Here is a 25,296-nt window from a genome sequence, read left to right as displayed (position 1 = left end):
AATCACAACGTAAATACCTCTGTTTGCCAATGGTCTTAGGCAACCCTTGTGAAAGGATCCTTTAACCCACAAAGGATTGTGACCCTCAGGTTGAGAGACACTGGTTCTAGCACACATCATTGCAGACCTACACTCTTAGTCCAAGAATTAGTGTCTTAACTACATTGGGTCATTTTATTTTATTTATGCATTTTTACTTTTTTTTTTTTTAATGTATGAGTGCTGTCTGTATACAATCATACCTGCCTGAAGAGGGCACCAGATCCCATTATAGATGGTTGTGAGCCACCATGTGATTGCTGGGAATTGAACTCGAGACCTCTGGAAGAGCAGCCAATTCTCTTAACCTCTGAGCCATCTCTCCAGCTATTTTCTCAGTGTTGGCCTTAATGTAGATTCCAAACTTGACTGACTGATTAGTTCATTCTGGAAGGATTTTGGGATCCAGGGAACTTGCCACTTACACAATTACATTGTTTGTGAATGGGATGTGTTATTTCTTACTTTCTGATCTCTATAAATTATATTCACTTTTAGTGTCTTATTTCATCATAGAACACGTTGTGATGTTGACTAGGAGAGGTGACTTGGACATCTGTCCTTCCTGCTTTTATGGAGAGTAAAACATGCAGCCTTCACATTTAGTATGTTAGTTATAGGTCTATGTAACTGTGTGTATTAGTCTGATCTTTGGTTTTTCTTTTTAACTAGTCTGTTTTTTATTACTATAATGAAATACCAGAGGTAGTTAGCTTTATAAAGAAAAGGGGTTGATTTAACTCACCTTTTGGGAGGCTGTGTTGGCTTGGCCTGAGGTGATGATGACCTTCAAACATCACCACTGAATATTTCACCGAGCAGAGGTCATCTGCCCAAAAGCCCTCTGAGGCTTCAGCCTCAATGAATCTAAGACCCTCCCGCTTAAAGATCCCACCTGTCAAAATAAAAACGAAGAGGACCAAACTTCCAACACATTGATGTGGTTATTGGGCTTAGTTCCTTTCTAGTTCCCACTAAGGATCACGTGTTAAACCCCGTCAAAAGTCTCTTTTGCATAAGTTATTGATAAGAGTCTTTGTGCAGATATTTATTGGTTCTCAGATATTGCTCTGAAATAAATCCCACTTAACATATAATTCTTTATGTTGTTGTATTTAATTTGCCTTTCGCATCTGTGCTCACGAGGGCTACTGATACATAAGACTATTTCTGTCTTACACTTTATCTGATTTTTATTTGTATCATCAAGCCAGGACAACTGAAGAAAAAAAGATTGCCATGTGGTGGTGTACACACCTTTAATCCCAGCACCTGGGAAGCAGAGGCAGGAGGTTCTCTGTGAGTTTGAGGCCAGTCTGGACTACAGAGTAAGTTCCAGGACAGCCAGGGCTACACAGAGAAACCATGTCTCAAAAATCCAAATGAACTAACCAACCAAAAACAAAAATAAAAACAACCAGAGAGGAGAGGGTTATTTTGCCCACTGCTTCAGATGGTTTTAGTACCAGGGATAGCAAGGTAGAGCTGCTTAGTCTATGAAGAGGTAGTTTGTGGGAGTTAGTGGCTGTTCCCATAGCCACTAGTCGATTGGAAAACAGAAAGTATGGCCCACTGGATTGCCATTGAAGAAAGGCACTTGCCACTAAGCATGATGACTTGGGTTTGAGCCTAGCCCCCACACAGTGGAAAGAGAGAACTGCCACTAGTTGTTCTCTGATCTACATACATACACATACACACACACACACACACACACACACACACCCCACATACACACATATACACATGCACACACTTATGTACACATACACACATGCACACATATGCATACACATGCACCACATATACACACATACACAAACACACACACACACTGTAAAAAATAATTTTAAGGGGGGGGAGGGACCAGAGAGAATGAGGCCAGAGGTAGATATAACCTTCAAAATATGACCGACCCTCCCTCTCTCCTTTTCTTCTCTTCATCTGTCCTTTTCTTCCCTCTCTTCCTTCCTCCTTTGAATTTCTTAGCTTGTTCTCTTTGAATGTTTTTAAGACTGAAAAGGGAAAGTTAGTGTGTGTGTGTGTGTGTGATTCCTCCACATGGGACAAGTCTCTAGTAAAGTAGTTTGTCTTAGCAGACAGGCCTGTGTACAGAGAACCCTCTTTCTTAGTGTCAGTGTGATTTCTTGCCCATGCCTACAGCCCTTGTAAAGTTTGTGCAGATTAAACCCACACACGGTGCAGGTACCTCTAAGATGTCCTAGGACAGCTTAAACTTTGTTTGGAGATTTTCAAGTGGTCTTTCTCTTGGCACATTTCCTAAAACTTCAATTCTTTTGAAATACAGTATGGCTCTTGTCTAATGGTCTGTCCTGGATAATGTTTCTTGGGAAGAAAGGGTTGGCTGAAAAACTATACAAATGTCACATTAGGTGACTTGAGGCTTTCAGTTTGGTGTCCTTACCAACTTTCAGACAGGGGTGTTGAACTATCCACTCTCCTTTCTGTCCTTTGTCAGACACATTTAAAGCTCTGCTGTCTTAGGCACAAGTGGGTTCCAGTAGCTATTAGCACATTGGTGACTTTAACACTTGTGTGAACAGTGAAGGTGTGGGGCTCTCCTCTGGAAAAGACACCAGTAGTCTGGGAAAAGTTGATCTCTTGTGGTCTTAATCAGCCACAAGAGATCAACTATGATGTCAGCTTTGTATCAGTTCCTTGAGTTCCCCAAGAGGAGACAAACCAACACCTGCATGTAATAGTTCATTGTAGGGGAGGACTCCTGGGGCTAGGGAGCCCATACAAACTTTTATGGCAGGCAAAAGGTCATCATAACTGAATTGAAGACAAACCTGCTCTTTGCTGGAGAGAAGCCGTGTGTCTATTTTTTTTTTTGTGGTGTGGACTGAATAAACATCCTTGAAAAGATACTCAAGTTCCAAGGAACTCATGACCACAGTGAGTCACAAGACACTCGGAAATGAGAGGGACATTGGAAAACAGCTTTCAACAGCAACGCTGCTTTTTAGCTCTGGTAATCTTTCTTGCCTAGAAATCCTCTTGGATGTGAACACAGTGTTGGTCAGCTTTCCACAGCACTGACCGAATACTTGAGAGAACAAGCTAGAGGGAGTCCCAGTTCTCTCTGTCGTTGCTCTGTTGGTTCTGGGCCAGTGGTGAGGCAAGAGGATGTGGTAGGGACTCCTCCCCTCATAGTGGACAAAAGGGACAAGGGACCAGGTGTAACTTCTAAAACATGCTCTCAGCGACCTGCTTTGTGCAGCTGGGTCCCACGCCCTGGTTTCTATCGCCTGATCAGCTAGAGACCAAGCATTCAGAGTGTGAGTCTCAGTGTACTGAGTTTCAAGGCACTGTTCTTGCAAAGGACCTGGATTCTGTTTCCAGCATCCATACAGGATGGCCCACAAGAACTGTAAGTCTTGCTTCAGGAGCATCTGACATCACTGGCCTCCAGGAGAACTGCACTCATATGCACATACCTACATAGACACACATACACATGCTTAAAAATAAAATAAATCATATAAAACAAAACAAAAGCAAACGTCGGATTTGTGGGGGACATTTTATATACAAAGCATTACCTGTAGCTATTTGAAGTTTTCTTGGTTAGTATTTGTGTGGTATATCTTTTCTATCTTTTCATTTTTAAACTGCCTATATAATATTTAAGGTGGGTTATGTGTATGTGCTTGTGAGTGGTTGTTTTAGACATAGCATATAATTTGGCATTATATTTTTTTATTTACTTTGATTGGTAAGTTTAGATCAAAGCTTATCAAACTATGCCTGGCTACTTGGCTATTTTATAAGCAAAGTTTTATCAAAAGACAATCAATCATATTGGGACAGGAGAGGTGGCTCTGGGCTTAAGAACCCTTGCTGTTCTTCCAGAGGACCCAGGGGCTCAATTCCCAGCACTGGTATGGTGCTAACAATTGTTTAGAACTCCTGCTTCAGGGGACTCTGATACTGTACTCTGGATCCAAAGGCACCTCATATACACGGTACACTTAAATACATGTAGGCAAAACACCTTCGTACGATAACAATAAACAGATCTTTGTAGAAAGGTTTAGAAGGCAAATCTTTTTAGAAATCATGTTTGTTTGCTTATGTATTATTTTGGCTACTTTCTGCTCCAAAAGCAGAAGTGAACATGATTGTGCCAGAGACCATATGCCTGACAAAATTCACAGTATTTACTATCTGGCCCTCCAAACAAAAATTATAATTCCTGCATATGCCAGCAATGTTTAGTTGTTGGTATGTTCAATTTAGGTTATTTTTATGCTATTCTTTCTTTCTTTCTTTTATTGGATATTTTCTTTATTTACATTTCAAATGTTATCCCCTTTACAGGTCTCCCATCCAGGACCCCCTATTCCATGCCCCTTCCCCTTGCCTCTATGAGAATACTCACACACCCAACTTCTCACTCCCAACTTCCCATCCTGGCATTCCCCTACACTAGGGCATCGAACCTCTTCAGGCCCAAGGTCCACTCTTCCCACTTACATCCAAAAACGCCATCCTCTGCCACATTTTCAGCCAGAGCCATTGGGTCCCTCCATGTGTGCTCTTTGGTTGGTGGTCCAGTTCCTGGGAGCTCCGGGGGGGGGGGGGATCTAGCTGGTTGACACTGTTGCTCCCTCCATGGAACTGCAAACCAGTCAGCTCCTTTAGTCCCTTCTCCAACTCCTCCATTGGGGACACAGTGCTCAGCCCAATGGTTGTTTGTGAGCTTCTACACCCATAGAGACAAAGGCCACATCATGAAAAAGCCAGTTAAACTTCTATTTCTCTGCCAGAGAACGGGCTTCTTAGAAATCCTGTGACCCGAAGTCTGCTAATCTGGCTGGTACCTTTGGAAGGTCCCTGCATTCACTGCAGTACCTCTTCCCTGTCCTTTTCCTCCCCCCCCCCAGCCCCCACTTGAGCTGTACTAGATAGCTTGGCAAACGAGCTGCCCTCGAGTTGTTCATATCCAAGAGAGCTCCTGCTCCCAGCTCCTCTGCATCCTGAGACCACTGGTGCACAATGGCCCATGGGGGCGGGAATGCATAGCATGTAGTTTCTGATTAAGCCAAACAGCCTACCCCTGATCAGAGTCCGGGGCTAGCCCCCAAGGCTCTTCTGATCTATATCCTGCCTCCTAATGCTGTTTTCTCTCCAGTTGCTGTCCTTTGCTCTTTTGGGCAGCCCAGCAGTTTGGTCCCTTAATAAACTTTACTTTCTGCCTACAGGGTGGTCTAGTTAGGTGGCCTCACAGGCTTACAGGAATGCCTTCCTCAGTTGGGCTTTCAGTCCTTCTGAGAAACGTTGCACTTCTCAGCAGAGAGACTGGGTATGTTGCTTTCTTAGACTTACTTCCAGATATTTATGGTTTTGATCCTATTGTATATGGTAATTATACTTATTTTTCATTTAAAGTTTTTGTTATTGGTATGTGAAATACAAGTTATTCTTTTAAACATTGTGTAGCTTGTGGCTTTGATGCATTTATTTACTTATTTATTTATTTATTTATTTAAAATTTCTTTAGATAGATTCATTTTATGTGTATGAATGTTGTATCTGTGTGTGTGTGTGTACCACATATATGTGTGGTGCTTGAGAAGGTCAGAATAAAATCGATTCTCTGGAACTGGAGTTCTGAAGTGTGGTGAGCCACTATGTGGGTGCTGGGAACTGAACCCAGGTCTTCTGTAAGAGCAACAGGAACTCTTAACCACTAGCCTTCTCTCTAGCCTTTATTTATCTCTCTGAATTTATTCATTAATCCTGATTGTGACTTATTTTTTATTTCCATAATCATATCATCTCTAAATAAGTATTTTTTACATCCCTCTCCTGTGTGGGACATGAAAAAAAAAATGCTCCCTCTGTCCCTTACAGGTTCTGTGGCTGGCGAAAGAATTGAAATGGCAAAAGACAGATTAACAGGAAAAACATCGTTTCAATGACATAGTTATGCATTGTGGGGAGTCCCACAGAATTATGAGACTCAAGGGAGTGACCAGACTCTGCAGCTTATACATGATCCTGCATGGTAGAGAGTAAGGCTTGGCTCGGAATGTTTGGGGAAGGAGACACTGTGAATCAAAGTTGCCTAGTCAGCAGGAAAGAGACTTTAGAGGATAAAAGCTGTTTGATAGTTGCTGCTGTTGCTTTAGGTCAACATGGTGAGCAGCCACCTAGGGAGCAGCTGGCTTCAAATCTCTTTATTTTGTGTCTTGCCTTACTATACTGTGTGGGGGCTCCAGTGCAGTGGTAAATACAGATGTGAAGAGTGGCCACCTTCACATCTCACCCTTGGAAGGATGAGCACTCCCATCTGTGTGTGTGTGTGTGTGTGTATGTGCTCGTGCTCACACACGAGTGCTCCTGTATATTGGTTAACATGATCCCACATGGGCCCATAGAGTGACTGACTCTGGGTCCCTTATTGTCCCAGAGACATAACTCAATGTCTCTGGCAGACTCCAGGGAAGCAAGAGGCCTTATCAGATCATAAAAGCCAGTGCTTTCTTCTCTGAGCTGGTGTTGACTAGTCGTGTCTCGAGACACAGTGGGTTGAGTGTGAGCTGAGATCCTCTTCTCTGTTCCCTTGGCAGGACCTGTGGTGAACACACTGAGCAGTCTAGAGAAGGACCAGGAACCTGGAAAAGTAACTTTTATTCTTCTGATGTAATTGTCATCTCTGAGGCTTACTGCCTCCGTCTGCTAACCTAAGCCTAATCCTGGAAGCATCTAACCTCTGAACAATCTTATCTAGGCCTAGAATGTTTTCAGTCTCTGAGACTTGCAGGTGAATAAGCTCACCCCTCCCTTGTTCTCTCTGATCTCTGGCTGGTTGATTCAACTGAGTTGTTCTGGCTCAAACATCTCTCCAAGTGGACTTATTCAATTTGGCTTCTCTCTCTTGGTCTCTCCTGAATTGCTCCACCTGACCTCATACTAACTCTGGCAATCTGTTCTAATCTCCTGGCTCCTTCTCGTTCTCTGGCTCATTCTGTCTTCACCTGTGTCTAGCTTGTTCTCTCTCTCTCTCTGCAACCTGTCTCTGTACAACTGTCCTTATAAAATTGCCTCCTCTCTCTGGCTGCTCTCTCTTAAGTAGCTTGTTTTCTCTCTGTTCTCCTGAGACTTGGACATATCCTATTATGTCAAATCTTTTTCTGATTCATCACTTTGTCTGCTACTCAGTTAGAGCCACATCACTTTCAAACTTGGCTGCTTCCTTCTACAAACTAACTTTACCTTCATTGTTTGGGATTAAAGGTGCGTACTAAGGGCTTGTCTGCATTCCAGTCAGAGGGATTAAAGGTGTGTCCTAAAGAGTGAGCTACACCACAACTAGAAATAGCTTTTTCTAGTAAACAACACAATCTCAGGGTTCATAGTGTGATCAAATATCCTGCAACAGGAACAGAATCTTCCTTGTAGGGCAGGGCCCACTGCTTCCAGTTTTGTAGAATAGAGGACCAATCTTTCAATGACTCACAGGATTTCTGTCCCAAATCAATGGATGTCAGTCTCTGATGCACACTGCTAATACATTGCCAGTATTAGGAAAATAATTTCCCAGTATTAGGAAAATAACAGATTACCATTACCATTCTCTCTCCCGCGTCTTTCTGCATTTCTCTCTGTGACCCCTCGAGTGCCCCTTTCAGCATGCATGTGCGTGGTCCTTGCAGAGGATTTGAGTACAGGGTCAGGCAGGATGGATTTAGAGGTTGAGGGGGTGTGGCCTGGATTGGGAGGTGAAAGCTGAGAAAGCATTCACTCCCTATTACAAGATGCTCTGCTATACCCAAACTCTCCACCTGGAGGGGCTCATTCTTCCCTGGTTTCTTTTGTCTTGGTCTGTTATTTTTTGTTGTTATCAAGGACTGTAAAAAGTTTCTGTTATAATATGTAAATTACCCTAAAAGGAAAGGAAAAAAAAACCACATTAATTTATTGCCAGCTTTTAGTACCAGCCTATGCCTTCATTAGCACACCATTTATCACTTAGCTTTCTAATGATCCAGCATAGCTTTGTTGGTAGGGAGCTAGGAAGACAAGAGCCAGTGCTGAGGTGCTGAGGGAGTCTCAATCTGCAAAATAAGGGAGTGTGCAGTAAATTATCATTACCAGCTCCCACAGCTGAACTTCCCAGAAACAACTGCACCCAGTGGGAGGAGGGAGGCAAGAAGCAAAGATCTAATCACACAAGCGGTGCCTGGGGCCGTCTGAATCCTCCACCACAGCTCCTGTTAAGGAGTCACAGGCTTCTCGGAGCTCCTTCTACCTTAGAGGCCTCCTCTCATTGATCCTTGATCCTTGGGTATTTTTTAGTCTTTCATCTCTCTAAAGCCTCGCCAGAGGGTGCTGACTCAGCCAACGAGTGTGGGTGTAGATAGATGGACATACTCACCAAGCGGGATTAGAGATTTTCTTTTATGCTATGAAACCTGGTGTGGTCATTGCTGGCCTTCACGGCAGCTCTCTAGCTCTAGGCTTACAGTCTGGGGGCAGTTTCTTTTGTTTTTACTTCTGGGTATTTTGTTGTTGTTGTTGTTGGAGGTGGGGGTGGGATGGGGGGTATAAAGTCCCAGATAGCCTTGAACTCCTAATCTTCTACCTCCACCTTCTGAATATTAAGTTCCAGGTGTGTGCCACTGCATCTGTCTCCTCCCTCCAGCTCTTTCGTCAATGGTCTGCCACCTAGTAAGTGCTCAACACACTATTTGGTCGATGGGAAAGTGGGTTGACTTTTCACTGATCTACAGTTACCCTCTCTTGGACTCAGAGCTTGTTGTAGACTGCTCAAGTCTAGTTAAACACTAACATCCAGAGGTTCTGATTCCACAATGAGCTGTCTTTAAGGGGTCTCCCTGAGGTGCTTTCTCTCCTGTGTAGAGTCTAGTTCCCTCATTACAAGACCCCAGCATCTTTGTAACAAAACCAGCCTTGGTTGTGCTCTATCGCCTCCCTAAGAAGTTCTGAACTCAGATTGCAAATATTTTCTGGAGATTTTTTTTCCACCAATATCTATTAGGAATATGGAATTACAGTTTTTCTCTTTGTTTTGTTCAATTAGTTTTGTTCAGTTAATACCACCAGGTGAGATATATAAACCCACTGCCACAAATTTTGAGCTGAATTTGAGGCAAGCGTCATTAAATACTGGCCAGGACAATGGACACTGGCCAGATTCGTACCCAGGATTCCCAGAGTCTGGATTGCCATAGACGGATCTTTCAACGCAAAACCCATGTGTAGTAGGGGCAGCCAGACTTGTTTACAGAAGCAAAACCACGTAGATCTTATATGAACAACCGCCCCAGCATCCCAGGAGTTAGTTATCCACCCTTGAGCAAGTGGGGCTTACAGGTTAGAGGTATTTTTGTTATAGATCCCTTGAGCGCAGTGATTTAAACTTAGGCACAACTTTAGCTCGAGAAGTTCTTACCTGGTCTTACTGTCAGAGGATGCTGGGTTAATAGAATGCGTTTGGTAGTGTTCCTTCCTGCTCTGTTTCATGGACCAGTTTGAGGAGCATTATGTTTTGCTTTCTCTCTCTCTCTCTCTCTCTCTCTCTCTCTCTCTCTCTCTCTCTCTCCCTCTCCCTCTCCCTCCCTCTCCCTCTCCCTCTCCCTCTCCCTCTCCCTCTCCCTCTCTCTCTCTCTCTCTCTCTCTCTCTTTCGGCTTGATACAGTTCATCAGCGGCTCCATCCTGTCCTAAGTCTTTCTTTGTTGAGACTCTCTTATGACTATGTCAGTCTTGTTGCTTATTAAGATCTGCTTAAATTATTTGTATCTTGAAATCCAAAGGATTTCAGTGGAATAAATTATAATGTCCCCTTTTTATTACTAATTTCATTAATCTGGCCCTCTTCTTTTTTTTTTTTTTTTTTTTTTTTGGTTTGATTGGCAAAGGGCTTGTCAAATTGTTTGTTTTTACAGAGAATCATCTTCTTGATGTTTTATGTATTATTCTATTAGTCTCTATTTTATTAATTTCTGTCTTGATCTTTTCAAATTTCTTGCTAATAGCCTTCCATTTTGGCTTGTCCTTGCTTGCTTGCTTCTCCTGAAAGTCCAAGTTCCATCATTAGGTTATTATTTAATTGCAATCTCTCTGATAGTCTAATGGAAGCATTCATAGTTACAAACTTTCTCTTAGTCATATATTGAAAGTCCTTCCAATATATATAAAGAACTCAAGAAGGTAGACTCCAGAAAGTCAAATAACCCCATTAAAAATGGGGCTCAGAACTGAACAAAGAATTCTCACCTGAGGAATACAGAATGGCAGAGAAGCACCTGAAAAAATGTTCAACATCCTTAATCATCAGGGAAAATGCAAATCAAAACAACCCTGAGATTCCACCTCACACCAGTCAGAATGGCTAAGATCAAAAATTCAGGTGACAGCAGATGCTGGCGAGGATGTGGAGAAAGAGGAACACTCCTCCATTGTTGGTGGGATTGCAAGCTTGTACAACCACTCTGGAAATCAGTCTGGCGGTTCCTCAGAAAACTGGACATAGTACTACCAGAGGATCCAGCAATACCTCTCCTGGGCATATATCCAGAAGATGTCCCAACCGGTAAGAAGGACACATGCTCCACTATGTTCATAGCAGCCCTATTTATAATAGCCAGAAGCTGGAAAGAACCCAGATGCCCCTCAACAGAGGAATGGATACAGAAATTATGGTACATTTACACAATGGAGTACTACTCAGCTATTAAAAAGAATGAATTTATGAAATCCCTAGCCAAATGGATGGACCTGGAGGGCATCATCTTGAGTGAGGTAACACAATCACAAAGGAACTCATACAATATGTATTCACTGATAAGTGGATATTAGCCCAAAACTTAGGATACCCAAGATATAAGATACAATTTGCTAAACGCATGAAACTCAAGAAGAATGAAGACCAAAGTGTGGACAATATGCCCCTTCTTAGAATTGGGAACAAAACACCCATGGAAGGAGTTACAGAGACAAAGTTTCAAGCTGTGATGAAAGGATGGACCATCTAGAGACTGCCATATCCAGGGATCCATCCCATAATCAGCTTCCAAATGCTGACACCATTGCATACACTAGCAAGATTTTGCTGAAAAGACCCAAATATAGCTGTCTCTTGTGAGACTATGCCGGGGCCTAGCAAACACAGGAGTGGATGCTCACAGTCAGCTATTGGATGTATCACAGGGCTCCCAATGGAGAAGCTAGAGAAAGTACCCAAGGAGCTAAAGGGATCTGCAACCCTATAGTTGGAACAACATGATGAACTAACCAGTACCCCGGAGCTCTTGTCTCTAGCTGCATATTTATCGAAAGATGGCCTAGTCGGCCATCACTGGAAAGAGAGGCCCATTGGACTTGCAAACTTTATATGCCCCAATATAGGGGAATGCCAGGGCCAAAAGAATGGGAATGGGTGGGTAGGGAAGTGGGGGGCGGTATGGGGGACTTTTGGGATAGCATTGGAAATGTAATTGAGGAAAATATGTAATAAAAAATATTAAAAAAAAAGAAAGTCCTGGTTTTAGTGCTTTGATTTTGATTTGATTCTAGAATATTTAAAATATCCTGTCTGTTTCCTTTTCATGACTCAATGATCTTTCAATTCCTTCAATGGATTTTGGTTTGGATGATACATCTAAAGATGAAAGTAGAGTACTGAAGTCTTCATTATTATTATGTCAGGACCTAGATGACCTTTTACAACTATTAGTATTTGTTTATAACATTAAAGAAAAAAAAAAAAGGTTGCCTAGGATTTGTGAGTTCGAGGCCAGCCTGGTCTACAAAGTGAGTTCCAGGACAACCAGGGCTACACAGAGAAACCCTGTCTCGAAAACAAAACAAAACAAAACAAAACAAAACAAAACAAATAAAAAAAAAAGATTGCCTAAAAAATATTGAAAAAAAGTCATAAACCAAATTAGGTAAGGGTCTGACCAGAGATAAAAACATAGAAGTTAAAAGATGATATGATATGATATGATAACATGCAATTATGTCTGAAAGTATACTTAAAATATAAGAAGAAATTTAAGGGCAAAAGGAAAAAAAAGATGAAATAGTGAAGAAAATTCTTTCTGGGCCTTTGAAAGTTGGAGACTTGCACCTGTAAGAGGGCAGGAGGGACATTTGAACTTGTGGACTCTTCTTATTCCTGAGTTTTCAGTGGTGCAGGGCCTGTAGCAGACAAGTGTCCAGTGCCTGCTAGAGCTGTCTTCATTTTAGAAGCTTCCCTTCTTCGCACATCAGAGGTCACTGCTAACCACATCTCAATTTGCAAACCTGTGGGCTGGGCAGGCTCTTCCACTCTCCTGAGACTCCCCAGTGTTTATGTCCTGGGGTGGCCAATGTTCTAGCACAGGGAGTGACTCCCAAATACATTGAGATCATGGGACGTGATCATAGCAGTTGTCTATATGGGCAGCTCTGTCTTTGTATTGTCAAATCCTCCTGGACATGTGGCTGTGGATGTCAAGAGGCCTGCAGGGATTCAGATTTCTCCGGTCTACAGCAGTGAATCTCATGGTGGGTAGAGGGCACACACATTCACTGACTTCAACCTCAGAGCGTTCAGACTGCAGAGGTATTTTTAACTGATGAGGCTTGATCCCAGACAAGAGGGAGGCCATCTTCCCCTGTCTATCTCAGTGCCTGGGTCAAGTCTCCTGCTGAATTTACAGTTCCGTTTGTCAGTTTCAGGTTCCTACTCTCTGCAGCTTCCTCCCAAGGCTGTCTCTCACCCCAGAATGGAGGCAGGTTGAGTTCAGGCTTCCCAACTTGTGATTAGCTTGTTCCCAGGCCTCCAGGACAGCTCAGTTCTAAATAATAGGCTCTCTCTCAAGTAGGTGCCTGATGGGGCTGGTGAGATGGCTCAGCATGTAAGAGTACTACTCAGGTTCGGGTCTTAGCACATACACAATGACTCAAAACTGCCTATAACTCCAGTTCCAGGGATTCTAATGCCTTCTCTGGCCTCCACAGGCTCCTGCCCACATACATATCTAAACTCATGAAAGGCAAACACACATGGGTTGTAAAGCATTTAGTAATTCTATTAGTTCTTATAACCTGGCCAGCCCCCCTATAATTGAGGCAAAGTCTTATCAACTTATTTAACTAGTTTTAGTATAATTACTGGACGATTACCCATAAATTATTTTTCTATGCTAGACTAGCTACTTCCCAGCTGTGCTCTCCAAGTTACTTGCTTTTTGTATATATTCTCCTGTTATAATTGTTGTCTCGGAGGCTTACGGGCCTCTGTCTGCTAACCTAGGCCTAGTGCTGGAAGCTTCTAGTCTCTATACAATCTAATCTATACCTAAGATGTTTTCAGCCTCTGAGACTTGCTGCTGAATAAGCTCACCCTTTCTTGTTCTTTCTGAACTCTGGCTGGCTGGTTCAACTCAACTTTTCTGGCTCAATACTCCTCTCCAAGCTGACTGGTTCAATCTGGCTTCTCTCTCTTGGCCTCTGGATTGTTCTGCTTGGCCTCATATTAGAGTAGAAGTTTTCTAATCTTCTGGCTTCTTCTCATTCTGTCTTCACCTGTGTCTAGCTCATTCTCTCTCTTCAACCTGCCTTTACACAACTGTCCCAGTAACACGGCCTCCTTCTCCCTCTCTGTGCTGCTCCACTGTCCCTCTCAACTCTACTGCACTGCTCTCCATGGACTCTACTGTATCCTGCACTGTACTCTCTTCTTCCTGCACTGTCTCTCCCTTAAGTAGCTTCCCTTTCCTCTCTCTTCTCATGAGAGTCAGGCAGATCCTATTCTGTCAAAACTTTCTGTGATTCGTCAATTTGTCTGTCACTCAATTGGACATTACTTTCAAACATAGCTGCTTTCTTCTGCAAACTAATGTTACCTTCATTGTTTGGGATTAAAGGTGTGTGGTAAGGACTGAGCCACACCCTAACTAGAAGCAGGTCCAAATATTCTGTAATAGTTTGACTCTTGTTCTGGTTCTTTCTGCTCCTTCAGTCTGTCTTCAGGGTGCACTTCTTTCAGGCATGTGCTCCTGGTCCATTCCATCTAATGGAGACCTGCTCGCACCCCCCTTTCTCTGCCCCCCACTGAGGACTCCCTACCTGGAACCCCCAGCCTGGTAACTGAAGCCCCACCTACCTCTATTCTCCCTAGTAACTGGCTGTCAATCACTTCTAATTAAGCAGTCAGAGATGATTGGCCAGTGTATTAGTTAGGGTTTTACTGCTGTGAACAGACACTATGACCAAGGCAAGTCTTATAAAAAAAAAAAAAAAAACATTTAATTGGGGCTGGCTTACAGGTTCAGAGGTTCAGTCCATTATCATCAAGGTGGGAGCATGGCAGTATCCAGGCAAGCATGGCGCAGGAGGAGCTAGAGTTCTATGTCTTCATCCAAAGACTGCTAGTGGAAGACTGACTTCCAGGCAACTAGGGTGAGGATCTTATACCCACACCCACAGTGACACACCCATTCCAACTAGGTCACACCTATTCCAACAAGGCCACACCTTCAGATGGTGCCACTCCCTGGTCCAAGGATATACAAACCATCACATTCCACTCCCTGGTCCCCATAGACTTGTTCAAAAACATGAGTCTATGGGGGCCATACTTAAACATAGCATAATGCAAAATGCACTTAGTGCAACTTTCAAAGTCCTCATAGTCTATAGCAGTTGCAACAATGTTAAAAGTCCAAAGTTCAAGGTCTCTTCTGAGATTCATTCAACTTAATTAACTGTAATCCCCAAAGCAAGGCAGGAAACCAGCTGGGCAAACTCCAAACTCTGCATCTCCATGGCTGATGTCAAAATGGTCTTCAGATCTCCACTCCTTTTTCATCTTTTTTTTGACTGCGACAAACTGCTTCCTCCTGGGCTGGTTCCACTCCCTGTTAGCAGCTTTCCTCAGCATGTATCCCATGGCTCTGGCATCTTTAACATCTTTGAGTCTCCAAGGCAATTTCAATGTTACAGCTTCTTCTTTCAGTGTCTGGGATTCCACTTGATCTTTTGGACTCCTCCTAAGGGCAGGCATCACTTCTCCATCTCTGTCCTCTGTAGCACTCTATGCTCAGGTTGATACACTCCATTACGGCTGCTGTTCTTGGTGATCATCCCATGGTACTGACATCTTCAATACACTGGGGTGTTCCACTCCAACTAGGCTTCACCAATAGCCTCTCATAGGCTCTCTTCAGGGTGCCAAGCCTCAAATCCTTTCTATGACCCTTTCAATCCTGGGCCATCAACTACAGCTGAGGCTTCACCTTCTCCAATGGGCTTCCCTGGCCTCTCACAGTGCTAAGCCTCAGCTTCTCTCCATGATCCCTTCATTCCTTTACAAGCAGTACCACCTGAGTGACTCTTACACATTACCAAGTCCAGCCGCAGCATGAGGTACAACCTTGGGTATCTCTGGAACACAGCTTCTTTGTGCTCCCAGAAAACAATTTCCAGAAGATTTCACCTCAACGATGCTGGTCTCTTCTTAATCACCGCTAATTCCTTAGCTCCAGCTAACCAGCATCAATTTTCCCAGTAGTTCCTTCCATTCTTAACTCTAGAGCCAGAGGCACATGGCTGAAGCTGCCGAGTTCTGCTGCTTACAGCAACTAGAACATGATCCCCTTGTATTATTACATTATCACTAGCTTTATGTTTTCTAAATCCTTCACTGCCTAAGCTTGGCTATCCTGGTTCTTGCTCTGTAGATTGACCTTGAATGTAGAGATCAGCATGCTTGACTCATGGGATTAAAGGTGTGTACCACCATGCCTGGATCTAATTTAGCTGGGTAGGATCTTGCCCCAAGGTCCCACTCCCTTAATCTTTATCTCCTAGAACACAAGATTTTGCTCCATTTCACTTCCTGGTACTCCTTTAATACCCAAACCATATATTTTATATTTTTCCTTTCTAAGCTTGCTATGCTTGTTCAAACTTTTCTTCATAAGACTTAACCAGAGAACAAAGTCTCTGCTGGGCTTTTTTGAAACTTCTTTTGTCAATGCAATTAATCCAAGTCTCTTCACCTTAGCCTCAGGCAAACTTTTCAGACAAGGGCAAAAAGTAGCCCCATTCTTCACCAAAATACCACAAAACCAGTCTTTATGCCACATTCTGAAATTCTTCTCCTTTGAAATCTCTTGGGTCAGGTCAACACAGTTCAAATTTCTCCCAGCAACAAAGTCTTCCATATTCCTACTAGGATGACCCATTAAGCCCCATTTAAAGCATTCCACTGCTTTCCAAATCCAAAGTCCCAAAATCCACATTCTTTCAAATAAAAGCATGGTCAGGCTTATCACAGCAATACCCCACTCCTGGTACCAACTTCTGTATTAGTTAGGGTTTTACTGCTGTGAACAGACACTATGACCAAGGCAAGTCTTATTTAAAAAAAAAAAAAAAAAAAAAAAAAAAAAAAAAACATTTAATTGGGGCTGGCTTACAGGTTCAGAGGTTTAGTCCATTATCATCAAGGTGGGAGCATGGCAGTATCCAGGCAAGCATGGCGCAGGAGGAGCTGAGAGTTCTATGTCTTCATCCAAAGGCTGCTAGTGGAAGACTGACTTCCAGGCAACTAGGGTGAGGATCTTATACCCACACCCACAGTGACACACCCATTCCAACCAGGTCACACCTATTCCAACAAGGCCACACCTTCAGATGGTGCCACTCCCTGGTCCAAGGATATACAAACCATCACAGCCAGCAAAGTTTATGTGAAGTCATTTGGTGCACATGAGAATGTGCTCCTGTAGATTGCAGCCAGGTCTTGGGGGCCAGTATTTAGCATTTGACTACATAGCTCCAGACCAATTCCCAACACATATGCACATAAAAGAGAATAAAAGAGAGATTTAAACAAAAAGAGAAAGTGCCTGGAATTTAACCCTCCCCTGCTGTCAAATCTTTACACCTTATTGTAATTGTCTTGTCAAGCCCACAGCTGGATTTGAGGGCGTGAGAGCTGGGTTCTTGGCTTGTAGGTGGATCTGTATCTTTTCACTCCGGTTGCCTGGCTTAACCTTTTGGGTGAAGTTTCTCTGGGAGCTTCAGAGCTTCGGAGCTGTGTTCTTCCTGGACTTCTGTTGCTCCATTGACTTTCGCCCCTCTGCATGCTGTTTCTGCTGTCTTCTAACTCTTTTTTGTGAGTTTGAGTTCTTTTGTCTTTCTTTGGGATGGAGCCTATATCTATTTATCTTAATGCTTTCCTTTTACAGGGTCACACAGTGGTGGCTTCTTCTGTTTTACTCCAGAAGTCTCAGTTCCTGTCTATTCTCTTAAATCAATAAATCTCTCTCTCTCTCTCTCTCTCTCTCTCCCTCCCTCTCTCTCCCTCTCTCTCTCTCTTTCTCCCCACCCCCCTAAAAAAGCTGGAGAGATGGCTCAGTGGTTAAGGTTAAGAGCATTAGCTGCTCTTCCAGAGGTCCTAAGTTCAATTCCCAGCAACCACATAGTGGCTTACAACCATCTATAATGGAATCCAGTACCCTCTTCTGGTGTGTCTGAAGAGAGTAACAGTGTATTCACATATATTAAATAAATAACTTTAAAATCCCCCCAACACACACACACACACACACACACCCTCAGAGACAAGGTTTCTCTGGGCAGCTCTGGCTGTCCTGGAACTTGCTCTGTATACCATGCTGGCCTTGAACTTGGAGATATATTTCCCTTGGTCTCCCTCAAAAGTGTGTCAGTGTTTGGGAACGCTGGTCTGTGGCCTGACTTCTAAATGATTTTAGGTTTCTTCTTAAACTGGGGTAATAATGAGAACAGGAGGTACAATCTGGCCAGGTGGGGCAGGGGCTCCCCACTTCAAAGCAGCGGTTCTAGGACCACCATTGCTGGAGGTAGGGATGTCTGAGGGGAGCTCTGGCTCCTGCCCTTGGTGTCCTAAGAGAGCACTTCTGCCTAGAGCCTTGGTCCTCAACCTGTGACTTGCGACCCCCTTGGGGTGGGCCACATATCAGATATTTACATTTTGATTCATGATAGTAGCAAAATTACAGTTATGAAGTAGCAACCAAAATAATTTTATAGTTGGGGGATCCGCACAATATCTCATATGAGGGACATTACTAAAGGGTCACAACCTTAGGAAGGCTGGGAACCACTGGCCTGAAAGTGACTTGGGGGTTTGACAGAGGCTGAAAGCCCACATCTGGACAGCTGCCTGACAGCTTACCTCCCTACACTTTACTGAAAGTCTCTTAATGAACCCCAGAGTTTCAACTTGATGGTGCCCTATTTCCTGGGACCCCCCCCTTCCACTCCTTCCCTTCCTCCCTCCCTCTCCCCCTCCTCTTAAGTTCCCACCTATGAATCTATAATAAACTTCTTTCTAAAAGTCACAGTCAATGGTCCATGAATTTCATTCTTTGAATTTTACAACAATAATCTGAAAGCCACTGGCTCGGGGCAGCTTTGGTGTGGCCACTGGACTTTCTTTTCTCTTCCTTTTTTTTGGGGGGGGGCAGGTGGGGGACCTTGGCCTCCCAAGCCAAGGTTTCACCCTTGGGGCTCAAGCTGGGCACTATGCTTCCTTGGTGGACACACTTTTACGGGCAACTAATGTTGGGCAGCCCTAAGGGTTAAAGCTATAATAAACAAAAATAGAAAGAACTGTGCAGCACGACGCCTGAATCCAGCTCTGTGATATTACGTCTTGAGGTGAAATGGGGTGGGGTAGTTAGAACCTCTAGGTAGGACAGAAGTATTAGTCAGGGGGAGGGTTACATCCAGAAACAGAAATCTGAATGCTTGATGGAGTGATCGGATCTAAAAGTGGTTGACCGTATACCTCTGCATGTGTCTGAAATATCTTATTAAAAAGCAAAAGAGAAGTGGGCTGGTGAAATAGCTCAGCAGGGAAGAGAGCTTGCTGCTTCTTCTAGAGGATGTGAGTTCAGTTCCCAGTAGCCATGTCAGGTGGCTCATGACCATCTGTAATTCCAGTTCCAGGGGATCTGATACCCTCCTGGCATTCCCAAGTACCCACATACATATGGCAGACACACACACACATTTAAGATAAAATAAATAAATAAATAAATAAATAAATAAATAAATAAATAAATAAAAGCAAAAGGAGGCCAGGAACCAGCACACACTTAAAGACTAGGCATTGGGGGCTGGAGAGATGGCTCAGTGGGTAAGAGCACCTGACTGCTCTTCCGAAGGTCCAGAGTTCAAATCCCAGCAACCACATGGTGGCTCACAACCATCCTTAACGAGATCTGGTGCCCTCTTCTGGAGTGTCTGAAGACAGCTACAGTGTACTTACATATAATAAATAAATAAATCTTTAAAAAAAAAAAAAAAAAGACTAGGCATTGGGTCCCACACCTGTAATGCCAGTGCTGGTGGAGACCAGACAAGATCTCTGAGTGTTAGTGGGTGTCAACCTGCTCAGATCGGTGGGCTACCGATTCCAAAAGGGACTCTGCCTTAAACAGTAAGGCAGACATCTCCTGAGGAGCTGAAGTTGACGGAGGAAAGTCACTTGAACCCTTCCAGCCTTCGAGGGGCTTGTCTGGGTTTCTGAGGCTACCAAGACATCCTCCCGGGGCTGGTAGATCAGAGCCTGGGCTGTGCTCCTGAGAGGATCCCCTCTTGGTGTGTCTCCCACCCGCAGTCTCAGCTATTCACTGTGTAAACAGATCCTGATTTGACTCCACCTTGCCTTCCTTAATCCTCTTGATCAGCAAACACTTATTTCCAAACTCTTCAGTCTCATAGATGGAAAAGAAAACTCCACAGTAAGGGTCAAATGTGAACAAGCTTGGTTAAACATAGTTCCACCATGCAGCTTAATGTAGCTGATGCAGTCATAGAAACCTTTCCTTGCTTCAACATGAATCTTAAATATTTAAATATTGCCTTCTCTTTTGGCAGTTCTCTCTGGTGTTTGGGGAGAAGAGACCCGAAGGCCTGAATGAAACCTCTAGAGTTAAATAAACGATACTGGGAAGCAGGCCCCTTGCTAAGTTCCCTCTGGAAGTGGCATCTCTATAGCAAACTTTTTCCTCTCGGAGTGGTTTCAGTTCCAGGCCAAACCCGTTCTGCAGCGTGCCTTTGTCCCTTTTCTGGGACTGAGCGGTGGTGTCGGCTTGCCAGGACTTTAAACCCCATTGGGTTCTTTTATTACCTAAGAGCTTCTATTCAAAGCCTTTCAGTAGATCACAGAATTAACATCTAAAAAGGCGTAGCCGCAGGAACCCTGGAAACCGGGGGAGCTTGCCACCTTACTGAGCGACCTCCCTGAGGTCAGTTTGCAAGGGGAAGGGGCTTTGCAGGTGGGAATCAGAGAGGGAGGAACCAGGGTAATAGGGACCCGGGCAGGAGCCCGAAACTCCCCCTCCCTTAGCTAGGTCATTCTCACAGATGGGATTAAAGGCCTCCTCCTCTCCTTTGTCTCTCTCTCTCTCTCTCTCTCTCTCTCATCTCAGTGCTGGCGTCTCCCTCCCAATACTGTGGAGGGAAAATACCTGAACAGGGAGCCAATTTTATTGTTTTCAGTCAGTGTAAACTGTTTGAATGTACATTTTTGATTCATTTCCATTAAAAAAAAACAGACAAGGTTCTTGTTCTTGTTTTGTTTTGTTTTTAATGAAGCAAGGACAATTTGGAGGTCATTTTCAAAGAGTCTGACTAACCAGGCCTCAGTTTACCCTACAAATGGAGCCTCTCTTTACTGCTTTACGTCTCTATCAAGACGTAACCGTTGAACCGCTGCACAGTTCTTTTTATTTTTGTTTATTATAGCTTTAACCCTTAGGGCTGCCCAACCTTAGCTGGGTTCAAGTAGCTCTGTGGACTTCCTGGAGGAGATGAGAGTGCCGAGGCTGAGGTAGGGGGTGGGGTGTCGGGGGTGGGGTGTTGGGGGTGGGGTGTCGGGGGTGGGGTGTCGGGGGTGGGGTGTCGGGGGTGGGGTGTCGGGGGTGGGGTGTCGGGGGTGGGGTGTAGGGGGTGGGGTGTCGGGGGTGGGGTGTCGGGGGTGGGGTGTAGGGGGTGGGGTGTCGGGGGTGGGGTGTCGGGGGTGGGGTGCTCTCTAATAATCTATCACTATTTTGAACTTGGTTTCTGGCAATTCTTGTACTTTGCGGTTATCTCAGGGAAGTGTGCGCATCTGTTGTCAAACCACCACCACCACCACCTTCGTGGGAGGGAGGAGAGAAAAGGTACCTGTTTGGGTACCGAGGTCTCATCTTGCTGATGCCTAACATTGTGGTTTAGAAGTTAGAAGCTGAGGAGAGGAGCTCCTACCTCTGGCTGAGGCCCTGGAAGGGAGAGAGTAGCCGATCTTTGCATGTTTGGGTTTTGTCGGAATAACCAGCTAACTGGATTGGTAGGGGTGGTGGTGGTCAAAGGTCTGAAGGACTGGGCACAAGACTGAAAGCCGTCTCCCTGCGGTGGCGCTCTGCTCACGGAGTGTGTTAAATACACCGCGTTCTCGGACAACATTTGGGAGCCTCGGAGCCGTGCAGAGTGCAGAGCGTGGTGACTGCAGTCCGTGGGGGCCCTGGAAACCCACAGTGATGGCCACAGCACATGCTTTGTCCCTTTAGAGGGTTGCTGCTCATGGTTGGCCAGATTATACTTGCAAATGTGCTCCAGCATGTCCGCAGGAAGGGGACTTCGAGAGTACCAACAGGGTGCCCTTTGTTCTAATGACGCTGCAGGGAGGGGCCCCGGGCAAGAGGCAGATTTTCGAAGCGTGGTTCACGCCTAGAGAACACAACTCTGCTACAACTCCTGGGAAGAGGACTCCCGTTCTGGGCTGCCTGGTGGCTTTTCTTTCTGTTTGGTCTTACAATTCCGCCTCCGTTGCACAGCCTGGCTTCCTGGAGGAGGTGTCCCTCTTCCTTCTTCACTGTCATACATTTCTCACCCTGATGCAGTTAACATGGGCCGTCAGGCTTCAGTAAGATGTCACCTCTGCTGTTCTCCTCCGGGCCCCTCTGAGGCTTGCTCTCCTGCCCTATAGACAGAGCTGAGCACCATATCCTGCTCTGCCTGGACTGGTCCTTAGTGGGTATCAGGATCACTTGGGTTTTACCTCTTGTTCTCTCATGGCTTCTGACTCTCTTTCTCCGTTTTCCCCTAGTGTTTTTGGCATTCACAGAGAAGGTTCAGACCCTAGAGTTCTTATTCAAGGTCACCAAGGCCTGGGGTGAAAGACCATGTGTTCTAACCTCTGAGTCTACCCCACTGTGGGGAGATCCTATCAATCAACACAAAAGTGACTCACTTGAAGCGGCTCACACAGAACGCATCTGGTACACGCTGCCTTATGCTACTTCCAATCATTTCTCCTGCTATTGGCTGCCCATTTGCTCCCTCTCGCGTTCTGAGCACCCACGGAGAGAGCGGTAGGGAAGGAGGAATCTTGATTGTGTTAACGGGAGTGTAGAGTCCGTGATGGTTGCTCAGAGAAACAGCACTGGTTTCTGCTCTGTCCAATCCCCCTGGGGAAAGTTTTTGGCTCTGTATGCTTCTGGCAACCTAGGCGCCTGCCTCTGTTTGAATTTTCTCTTAGAGATACGCTGGAAAATCCCACCCCTTGCAGTGTTTTCCAGGACGATGGCCTTCTGACAAGCACGATGTGAGGGGCTTTACCCACCAGCCCTTTCAGTTTAGACATTCTAGAAGTTTTTCTTTGTGGTAAACCCACAAAGCTAGGGAGCCTGGTACTTCTGGTATTGGACATTATAGCTGCCATGCCTCTAGCTAGCTGAGCTGTGTGAGTTCTTCCGCCTCAGAAGAGACTCAAGAAGAGTCAGAAGAGCACAGTGGGCTGGTGCTCTGGGAAGCCAGCCTCCTGCTTCTTACTGTTGATGTGAACCACCAGAGGAAGCATCTTTCTGCTCACCCAACTCTACCTTTTTGTACCTGGCCTGCTGCTCCAGGGTCTGCTCTGCCTTTCAGTCTGTTCCCCCCTCTTCTCTTCCCTCCCTTCCTCTTTCCCGCTCCCCACTTCCCATCATAGTCCCCAGGACCATGGGGGAAGAAGAATTGGATCGGCTGCTATGTTCCTTCAGAGGGAGGTATGTGACAGAGAGTCCCTCCTTGACTAAACTCTAGCTAGGCTTCTTCAACGACAAACCCCATCTTTGGAGATCTCTCCAAGAGCCTACTTTTAGCAGGAATCTAGTTAGGTCAGTTTAGCCAGAATCCACCTTGACTGGCTAATCACTCATTCTGAATAAATTTCTCATTCCTAGCCCTTGCTCTGCTGATAATCAATGTCCAGCCTGTTGGCAGCAGGAGTTCTCTTGGGTCAATGCAGCTGGAATCTCTATCATCCACGCAAACCCATCAGGGAGTTAGGCATAATTCTCTACTGACTGTGGCTGGACTTGAGACCAGTGTCCTGCCCAGGGTTTTCAAAGGCCTAAACCAACCTCCAAAGGCCGGAGGACTCCGAAGATCATTCCTTGTTTCTTCCACGGGGACAGACCAGCTGCAGTCTGTCAGAGAAGGTCACGGCTGCAAGGGCAGTTTCTGCTCACCCTCCTCATGTCTGTAAGTAACAAGAGACGCTATGAACACTTCCTGTTGCCTTGGGAAAAAGACAATCCTTCCGTTTCTCAATCCCAGAAGGCAGCCAGACCCTGAAGGCCAAGTTCACCGCTATAAGAATTAGTTGGTAAATGTAGGTCTGTGACGCGTCTCTGGTGTCCAGTAGGCATCAGTGAAGGCTTAGGAACATATGTTCTCTGGAGCACCGTTAGGCAGCTCTACTTACCCATGGGCCTTTGGGAATGTTGGCCTGCCTGGGATGGCCAGAACACTGGATTTTAAAACAAAACAAACAAACAAAAATCATCAATATGTGCTGTGTGCCTGCACTGTCTCAGATAAGATGCGAGATGTTGGTCCCATAGAATCAGCATCCCTATCTGATCTCTAAAGTCTAGACTGCTCAGTTCTGATCTTAGCACTCAGGAAAAAAAAAATCTTAGCTCAGTCAGGAAAAAATGCTACAAGTCACCTTTATGAGGGCCACTCAGGCTCTAAGTGGGTACCACAGGCTCTTCCTCAGGGTCTCTGAACTACAGAGGAAGGAAGCCCTGAGCTGGTTAGTTTCTGTCAGTTTGCTAAGAACTAGAGCCTTCTGGGAATAGGGACTCTCAACTGAGGAAATGCTCCCATCAGATTAATCTGTGGGCAGGTCTGCTGGGCATTTTCTTGATTAATGATTGATGTGAGAAGGCCCAGCCCACTGTGGGAGGAGCCACCCCTGGGCAGGTGGTCCTGGGTTTTATAAGAAAGCAGCATAAATAAACTACAGGGAGGCAGGCAGTGGGCATCATTCCCTGGGACTCTTGTTTCCCCGCTCTGCCTCCGCGGTGATGCTTTGTGCTCCTGCCCCACTTCCCTCAGTGACAGACTGGGACCTGTAAGGTGAAATAGGCCCGTTCCTTCTCAAGCAGCTTTTGGTCATGGTGTTGTATGACATTACATGACAGCATCAGAAGGCCCACTAATTTATCCCCGAAACGTAGCTCAGACTAAATCGTATTTAATGAATGTAGAAAGGGAGAGGGAGCAGGGAAGTGGGAGAGAGAGTGCGGGGAGGGAGGGGGTGGCTCGGGAAACGCCCGGGACTGCATATTTGTCAGTACACATCTAGGCGCTTAGAGTCTCTAGGTGGGGCCGGCCCCCCCAAGCCCAAGGATGCGAGGCTGCGGAACACAAACACGGACAGAGTCAGTCACCGTTCGAGCATGGGTTCTCTCCCCTCCAAGCCCTTGCTGCCGTTGTGAATTCTAGGCTTCTGGACACCATGTTGCTTTCTCCCACTGAGGCAGGATTTAGGAAGCCATACAGCCCGGTTCCTTTTAACTGATCAGTGCCAACTTCTGCCATCAGATCCACAGGCGTTTTATTGCTCCCATTAATTTAACGATTCCTCTTCCCTTGACTCCAGCTGCTTAAAATAGAATTTAATGATGTTTTCATAGTACCCTTTTTAAATTGTGCGCACTTGCAACTTGGAAGCAGGGGACAATTTATTATGAGGTTTTAAAATTTTTTGTTTTATGTGTATGAATGTGTGCTTGCACGTATGCATATGCTACATGCATATGCAGTTCCTGTAGAGTCTAGAAAGGGGCTCTGGAACTGGAGTTACAGGTGGTTATGAGCTGTTGTGTGGGTTATCGGAAGCAAACCCAGGTCCTTTGCAAGAGCAGCCAGTTGCTCTTAATTGCTGAGCCATCGTTCCAGCC

Source organism: Mus caroli, unplaced genomic scaffold (assembly GCF_978045245.1).
Source record: "Mus caroli unplaced genomic scaffold, Mus_caroli_1 scaffold_18, whole genome shotgun sequence".
Taxonomy (NCBI): domain Eukaryota; kingdom Metazoa; phylum Chordata; class Mammalia; order Rodentia; family Muridae; genus Mus; species Mus caroli.
This window is presented reverse-complemented; position numbering follows the sequence as displayed.